Below are 9,409 nucleotides of genomic sequence, written 5' to 3'. Positions count from 1 at the left end.
TTGTAATGACAGTCGGTTTTGCATTTATCATTTTAAAAATGATTTAAAATAGTGAAAATAGCAGATCTAAAAGCACACAACACCTCGCACCACGAGGTGTTGTGTGCTTGTAAGATCCGCTATTTTCACTAGTTTTGTGCGACAACCTATGATGAAGCAGGGCTTTGCTTTACGAAAAGACGTACACATTTGAAACGTGGACATACAAGGTTTCTGCCCGACAGAAACAGTGAACAGCACATTTCAGAAATTGTACTTTGTTGTCTCATACCAATTCATACCCTGTCACATCAAGGCCATGCGCTAAATGCTTCATGCAATCCTTTCATAACTTGTATAAAAACATGATGCAAAGAAAGAGCTTTTACAGTAGTTGCTCTATTCAAAGGCCATCACCAGTTGCTCCACTCTGTAAATCCATGTACACTATTTATTATGGGTGTAATTTCATCAAAGCTTTTGACTGAACGCTCCTTTAACGCCTTTTATGTGTCTTAAAATGATTTCCTCTTTGTATGCCACACTTATTCATGTCCATTTAAAGGATTCAAATGTTTTTTTTCTGTTGTGTTGCAGTTGCAGGATATGATAGAGGGCAAGGACACTAGTTTGGCTTAGAATAGAACATGTTTTAATTCTCAATATGAAACAGCATTAGTATAAATTTAAATGTTATTGTTCTCTTTAATACATTTTAATTCATTCAAGTCAATGTGAAAAGCTTAATAAAAAAGCTTTAGTTGATAACCCCCCAAAGCCTCTCTTTGAGGTCTTCTTCCTGGACACAGGGGGTTTCAGGGGTTTGACGTCCACCAGGATGCATGCTAAGGGGCCAGGGAAGAGAGAGGAGTGTGGTTGGAGGGGTTATGTTGCCAACATAACCCCTCCAACCAACATAATGTTGGTTGGAGGGGTTATGTTGTTGGGTATGTTTGAGTTGCCAAACCTGCCAATGAACAGACGCTGCAACTAGGCCTCACGTCCTCTTTACTTTCTCCTCATTGTCTGGCCTTGGTAAAGGGCCAGCCAACGAGGGCTCGCAAACGGCTCTCCTAGGCTATTTAATCGTTGATTAATTCTCATGCTACAGTATACTTTCTATTTACAGATGTACATACAGGAACTTGATGAGGTGAGCTATAGCAGAAATACATGCGTGCATGTACAGTGTATGTGTCTGTCTGTCTATGTGTGTCTCTGTGTGTGTCTGAGAGAGAGAGAGAGAGAGAGAGAGAGAGAGAGAGAGAGAGAGAGAGAGAGAGAGAGAGAGAGAGAGAGAGAATGTGTGGGTGTCTTTCAGTGAGATGAAGAAAAGAAGGCAGCAAGAGAGAGTGATGGGCAGGTTAAGGACTCAACTCACTTTTAATTCAAGCACTTATTCCTCATATAGTGACAGCAGATAACATACATTTATGTACACGAATATCAATAGACAGTACATTTTGCTGAATCTGTGCATAAAATATGTAGCCTACATGTCACTCATGTCTTATATTCACTTACAGTATAATAACAATAAACCATGTCACCTTGAACACCTTTAATCGGTTGACTGCCGTTTTCGCACCATTTGGGTTATGCTCCCTGGAGGATGATCCTTTCCGATTCTGATTCATAGAGGGAGGCTGCTATTCTGAATAGTGTTTTATTGACCTTAATCTCATGTTATCGTATCATATAGCTCTGATCGCGTGCAGTGGATTACAATGCTAATTCGCTTATTTGTATTGCTCGAAAAGAAAATGTTTTGTACATATGTTTTCTCCTGCAATGTTATCCACTCGTCCTGGGATATGATAACATGTTATTATAACATCAGATTAAGGTAATTAAAACGCTAGTCCGGAATTCTCCTTGGCTTTAATATATAAAATTGCATTACACATTCATCCACAAGTTGTACTGAGGATTAATCAAGAAGATGAGCTGAAACAAATGTGTTTAAAAAACAATCACAGAGTAATTACTTTAGTAATATTCTTTAAAACTCAGTCAATGGAACAACATTGTTAGATTTATAAATGGTTCAGTTCTATATAAGAATTCAGTGAAACGGCGTTGTGCAAGTTTATACAGCAGGTTACCCAAAGCAGCAAAGTCCAGTCACCTTTGCTCAAGGGCAGAAGATTTCGACCCAAGACAACTCTTCAGACAAAGATGATTGAGTAATTAAAAGTAGATTAATCACAATATCTTCTCTCTCTTTCATCATCAGCATGATGAATGAGCTACGATACAGGCTTGGGGGACGGTGGTCTCCCCAATTTGCTATGAACTCACATTTGAAAAGAAAGCTATCTATCGTTAAGGGAGGACGAGAGTGAAGTCCAAAGCACAGAAAGGAGAAAAATAACACTGGAGAGAGAAGGTGGCATGACATGGGGGAGGGGCTCTAGTGGTCTGAGACTTGTGCTGATTGAAAATGATCCATTGGAGTGCCACTAAGATCTCCCACATGAGAAGAAAAGCTGATAGCCACCCTTGGTTTTAATTCAAGTGACTCTCGTGTGGGCTCCAGGGGTGAAACTCAAACAGCGAATCTTCCAATTTGAGTGAAAGATGCGAGTGGGAAGACATATGAGTGTGTGGCTGTCAATCACTACGAGAGAGAGAGAGAGAGAGAGAGAGAGAGAGAGAGAGAGGGTGGGGGGAGTTATCTCCTTGAAATTAATTTATGTATTCACCTCTTTTTTTTTGCCTTTGAAATGTTGCAGGCATGTGCTGATTGGACAAAATGTCCACAGGAGTAATAGTAAAGCAACGCACAAGATTAAAACAAATGACAAGAAAAAAGCAGCTTGGCACTGTGCCCATAATAAATCAGAAAAAGATCTAATCACAGAGTTTCAGTGCTTTTACAGCTAAACTTAAAACCCTGTAGGGTATGACAAATAGCCGATCTACAAGCTCACAATACATCGCACTCTGACACGTTATGAGCTTGTAGATCAGCTATTTTCACAATTCTCCCTATATTGACATGGAGTATCGTGGTAGTTCAGGCAGGCATGGAGGTCAAGCTAGTCCCATGCTTATTCAGCCTCCAATCACATATTGTCCTAATGGTTCAATCTAGGCTGCTTACAAGACCTGTACCACCGGCCTACTTGGGATTGGGATGGGACAATAATAGCTATTGTCGTTTATCGTGATAAAAAATACTCACAATAATCATATCGTGGAGACTTAATGAATCATGAAACTGTCAATATAATTGTCGACCTGTAAATAACGTACTTGATACAGTCTTTTTTTTTTCACTCTACCAAATCTGCCAAAAAAAGCCAATCTACAAGCTCACAACGTGTCGCGTTGTGACACGTTGTGAGCTTGTAGATCCGCTATTTTTGGCAATGTTTCCGCCCCAGGATAATGGATGTTGGGGATGTTTTTGATTACCGTGATAATATCGTAAATTGCTATTATTTTGGTCACAATAATCGTGACATGAAATGTTCATTTCGTCCCATCCCTACTTGGGAACGATGCAAGTTGGGAACAATGAAAATAGGGAATGCATGCCCCACCCTGCTATGCAATACCCATTATACTTGGTGTCATAGCACCCGTTTTAACCGGCTGGCACTGCACTCACTCCTCACTCCTCAGGTTGTCTGCGACGCATGTGTTTAATTTGAAGTCAGTCGGTCGAATGGTTCTCGAGATACGTGGATTATTGACGTACGAATGGAGATTCTGTGCATTTATTGTGGGAAGAAGATGCTATGTCCGGATGTAAGGATCTATAAGTTCTACCCGATGGAGGATTCATAGGATTCATAGTTGTCGTGTCCATGTAATAAATTCTATTTTTAGGCTCTATTTCTCAGTCATGCATGCACAGATTATTCTGTAGTATCACAGGGGCAGGGCCACAATGAATAGTTTTATCTTGACAAGTGTCTGTCGATCAAAAACAGGGGCACCAGGTTGAAATTGGTTTTAAATGGTAGATGGATACTGCGTGGCTGGATAGCTTTAAAATGCTATAGGCCTATTGAAGACAGTGAAGAATGAGGAACAAGGGCTATCACCTTGTACACCCCCCCCACACGTTATATTGGACATAAAAGAGGGACAGCTACTAATAATAATTTAATATCTGAAATCTCCAGAGTGATTTTGAATTATTACTACAACACTGAATACAAAAACTATATAAACAGAGGCAACATAATCATAACAATAAAATCAATCCAACATTTTTTGCTGAGAATAAATGGAAGGCTAATAAAATGGCCACACACACATCCACACACACACCCACACGCACACCCACACACACACCCACAACGTAGGGTGTTGCGTTTTGACCTCCGGTGGCCAATCTCTTCAGAATAGCCTATGTTGTGCTAGCGACTTCCAGGTGGTTGTTATTTTCTACAGTCTATGGACAGTGATCGATCACTTCAGAATAAGAAGAGTATCCATGAAGCCATTGATTGATTGATTGATTGAAGACTTTATTAGAAGTTTGCATAGGAAAAGGTACAGTTTCATGACGGTACAGTTCACTGGTACAAGGTCTACTAAAAGGAGATCCATGAAAAGACTAAGCTTATTTCCACAGGAAACCATTTAATACTTAAATTTTAAGTATCTCATATAACATTGAATGACAGACGAATAGAACACAGTACTATGCAGTAGATATGTAAAGAAAAAAAAATGTTAGAACAAAAAAAGAAAACAGTAAGTCTAAACAAACAGTAAGTATATACAAAGAAGGGGCAGGGGAGGGTAGGGTTGGGCTAGGTTAGTTTTTTTTACCAGTTGCGAAGGGCTGCTGCCTGCCATGGAAATAATACGATTCATTTGCACATTAACACTATAAATTAAACATTTAAAAAAAGCTAGACAACACAAACTATGTTTTTGCATGAATACATGCTTGGAAAAAAGGTTCTAAATAAATCTATCTTATTTGTTGTGTATATCATTTCAAACTGTATCTCCTCATTGCAATGTTTATATAAACTATTCATTATTTGAATTTACAAAAATAATTGCTATATCGTGATGTATATCGTTATATCGGGATATAAAATGAGCTATCGGGATATGAGATATTGGTCACATCGACCAGCCCTAGTAAGTAATGTCGGTTAGTCTCGCCATGTGACCTCTGTTCACTAGGGGGGCAGACACAAATAGCAACGCAAAACAACACGGCCAGTGCACGGAGAGAGATACAAAAAAACATAATTCCTTTGTCCAACTAAGCACCATCATGTTGTGATGCATCTCTGTGTTAGGGTCTTGAGATGAAGCAGGGTATTGAAATGATAATTAGTTCTTCGTCAGTGTGCAACCTGTTGCCAATGCCATCCTTTCATTTCATGCCATGCTAAGTATATACTAATGATATTCATACGCACACATGCAATCAACCAATGCTCATATTTTGGCAACAAATAAAGGCCAACACGCACATGCACACATACGCATGCCTCTCGAGCACGTGCACAGAAGTACTTGGCTGCCTCTCTGTTTGAAATATCCCCTGGAAACAATCACTTAGCAACAGAAACATCCTACACTGCAACTTTACATATTCTGATGATGAAATAAAAAATACATGAAACACAGCTTTAAAAATGTCCTATTTTTCATTGCTATAGCCTATAGTAGGCTACATTGTGTGTGTGTGTGTGTGTGTGTGTGTGTGTGTGTGTGTGTGTGTGTGTGTGTGCGTGTGTGCGTGCGTGCGTGCGTGCGTGCGTGCGTGCTTCTGTGAGCATGAGGCTCCAGAAGTATTTTTTCCCCAATTTTCTTCCTAATTTAGAATGTCTATTAGCACCTGTCTGTTGGATGTAGACAGGCTCCGATAAGTCTCCGATACACTTATCACCATGCAGTCACTTCTTTTCACTGATCTGCGCGTCGCCGGCATGCCACCGTCCGTCAGGGTGTAATTCGTGCAGAGGAACACTATCCCTCCCAGTTCCGCACCTTGCTGAACAGGTGCCCAACCTGTAGGAGTCACTAGTGCAGTGCTAGAGATTGTGTGTTCCCTATTGGTGTCCTAGTCCTGCAAACGCTACCAACTGTGCTCATTGGAACCCCCAGCGAAGTCAGAGGCACCATGCACGGAGGAATTGAACCCTATATAGTATATAGTCTCCATGGTGGAAGGCAGGGTGATCAGGGAGGGTGGGGAGAGAAGCTATTTCACCCACGCAATAACCCGTCCACTGCTGTGTACTGAAATGCTGTGTTCTTTTTCTTTTATATTCACCGGAATGTATTTCTCCACTTTGAATTGAATTCCTCCTCTCTCCATCTGACTCATTGATCTACATCAACCTATAAAACTGCCCCATTAACTTTCAACTAGGCTTATATTGATGTACACATTTCTCCCCTTGTAAGGTCTACATTTACATTTTCTTTTTGTCAGTTTTCAAAAAATGTTATCCCGGATCTCCCACATGCATGGGAAACATATCTTCCAATAGGCAACCCCAGCTTTTCCAGAAGAGATATGAGAGATATTTGACCTTTGTCGACACCAGGGTCTAAATTTAGCAATGGAAGAGTAGCAGGCAGACCACCTCCAATAATCACAAGATAAATTCATTGCAGAAATAATACCCCCTAGATACACATAAGGAGCTCTCACATAGACTCTCTTTTTCAACCTGAGGCAACCGCAGGTTAAGCACACCAGCCAAGGGTCATCACCATTCTGGCTTGTGGTGGATTCTTTTGGTAAAATTACATTTTTGCCACGGACATACAACATGAGTGGAAAACAATAGTATTAGTACCAGAAACACCCCGAATGACAATAACAGGTCTGTACAGAGTGTGGACCAAATGGTCCTGCAAATATAATGTTTGTGAAACAGTAGTACTAATGTGCCATAGTGTGTCATAGTAAATCATTGTCATAATATTCTGAAGAAAACCTGGAAACTTGACATTCAGTGATTGGGTCTTATTATCTTTGCCACGGACACGTTTGTCTGTGTGTGTGTGTGTGTGTGTGTGTGTGTGTGTGTGTGTGTGTGTGTGTGTGTGTGTGTGTGTGTGTGTGTGTGTGTGTGTGTGTGGACGGACATAATGTTGACCCCTGACACCAGCTGTTTCCATTTCATTACTTTTTCAACCTGTTATTGAACAGCAAAGTGTAAACAGCAGCCACCAGACAGCTTCAAACAGCTGGAACATTAACATACGCTATCAAAACACATACAAACACACCACCTTCTCCCGGGCTACTTGGATAACGATTATACATAAATACCAGCTGGCTAATAGAAAATGTCAAAGAGTGATTTTGTCTGACAGTGAAATTCACCATAGGGAAAAGAAAATATTTGTATTAAGTAGCTTGATGAAACAAAATGGAACTAGAAGCAGTGCTCTTCCGAGCACAGGTCTCCTGCAGGCCAGGCGTCCTGGTGGCCCTATAATAGGCCAATGTAAATAGGGTGGCATGTGTTCTTCGCCAATTTTAGACCTTTTTATGGCAATTGGACGCTGTTTGCATGATTTGAGACATTGTTTTCCAAAAATGTGTTTTGCTAAAGTCTACCTGCTTGTGGCTCTATAACAGGCCAATGTGAAAAGGGTAGAATTTGTTCCTTGACCTAGTGGGAATATGTGTGGCAAATTTCACGGTAATCAAAAGCTGCATTGATGATTTGAGACATTTTGTTCAAAAACAGAGCAATCCTGCAAACTTTGGAAGCCAATATCAGACGGATTGGACTTGATCACATGACTGAGATACTGTGTATTGATTTGCGTGATTGTTGGAGAACATCTGATGGAGCAATAGCAAAGAATGTTTTTTACATAAGTTGTCCTCCTGGTGGCGCTATAAAAGGCAAATGAGAAAAATGCAGGGCAAAGGTTTATCCTTAGCCTCTAGGGAGTGCGCATACAAAGTTTTCCACTTATCGGTGGATATAAAGGTAAAAACACAAATTGGCCATGGCGCCACCATGAGGCTGATTTGAGAAATTTGAAGTGGCATTTCTTCCTCTGCCTAGTGGGAACATTCCCAATTTCACAAAGTTTGCACGCTGTGTTCATGATTTGAGGCATTTTGTTCAAAACGGAGCAATCCTGCAAACTTTGGAAGCCAATTGTAGCCAAAGGATGGAATATGGAAAATCGGATAGATCCATGTTGATCACATGACTGTAGTGTAGAGATACTGTCTACCGATTTGTAGGATTTGTGGACAAAATCTCTAAAACAGAAATGTTTTTTGCAAACATAAGCCTCATGGTGGCGCTAGAACAGGGCCATGTGAAAAATGTGGGGCAGAGGTTCTGAATTGGCATCCAGGGAGTGTGTGTGCTCATTTTGGCAGCGACCGGGCCAACGGCGCCGAACATTAGCTGGTAACGGACGCACGGACGGACGGACGCACGGACGGACGGACGGACGGACGGACGGACGGACGGACGGACGGACGGACGGACGGACGGACGGACGGACGGACCAAGCCCCCAGAACGGCTTGTAAACATTGAAGCGGCCGCCCTACTGGCCAAAGCTGGAATTTCAGGCGGGGTGAAACATACATGCACGAGCATAAGAGCGCGGCGCTGGGGTCTACAATAGGGTTCAATGGACATCGACGTCGTTCGTGACGTCAAACATTTTGGCCTCTAGGTAGAGGCCAATTTCCCCCAGAATGCACCTGGATTAGCTACATGCTAGCATGAAGCCATTGCTTCAAAATGCCACTGAGCACTTGCATTGAAATGATAGTGGGGCCGGGGACGGTCCGCTCTCTATTTCATATATACTCTATGGGACGGACGGACGGACGGACGGACGGACGGACAGGGGCGAAAACATGCCTTCGGCTGGTGGAGACAACAAAGAGTTGTCAACAAAAAGTCTGTGACATTGTCTTTTTCTATACCTGTGTATTGAATAATGTGCCATCAGTGATTCTTTTTTATTATTATTTTTTTATGCATATTAGTTTTCGCTCTCTCTGGGGTGGATGGCTGCCCTCCATTACCCGTCTGTGTGTGTTTATTAGGTAGGAGATTCAGAAAAGGTGTGTGCCTGCACTTGGTGAGAGCTCTTTGACTGTGCTTACTTTTTTTAGGGGTATGTTTTGGAGTCTTAAAGTTATACCATGTAACCTTTTTTATAAAACAAATCTTAAAATTGTCCTAACTGTTAAATCGCTAAAGTTTTAGAACCCCCACTCCGTTAATTTCAGCTTCTAAAGCCTTCTCTAGAAGCCTATGAGCCGTTAGGGGGGAGAATTTCGCGGCAAAATGACGTCATCTGCATCATGTGTATATGTTGGCCAATCATATCGCCGATCATAAACACATGGTACACTACCGGCCAATCACAGGCGCATCTTGCTGACTTCTCAGGAAGTAGCTTGCCTCAACATAACAACAACATACTCGGGTGAAGGAGTGTGT

Source organism: Nannobrachium achirus (genome assembly GCF_963921795.1).
Source record: "Nannobrachium achirus genome assembly, chromosome: 6".
In the NCBI taxonomy this organism is placed as follows: domain Eukaryota; kingdom Metazoa; phylum Chordata; class Actinopteri; order Myctophiformes; family Myctophidae; genus Nannobrachium; species Nannobrachium achirus.
This window is presented reverse-complemented; position numbering follows the sequence as displayed.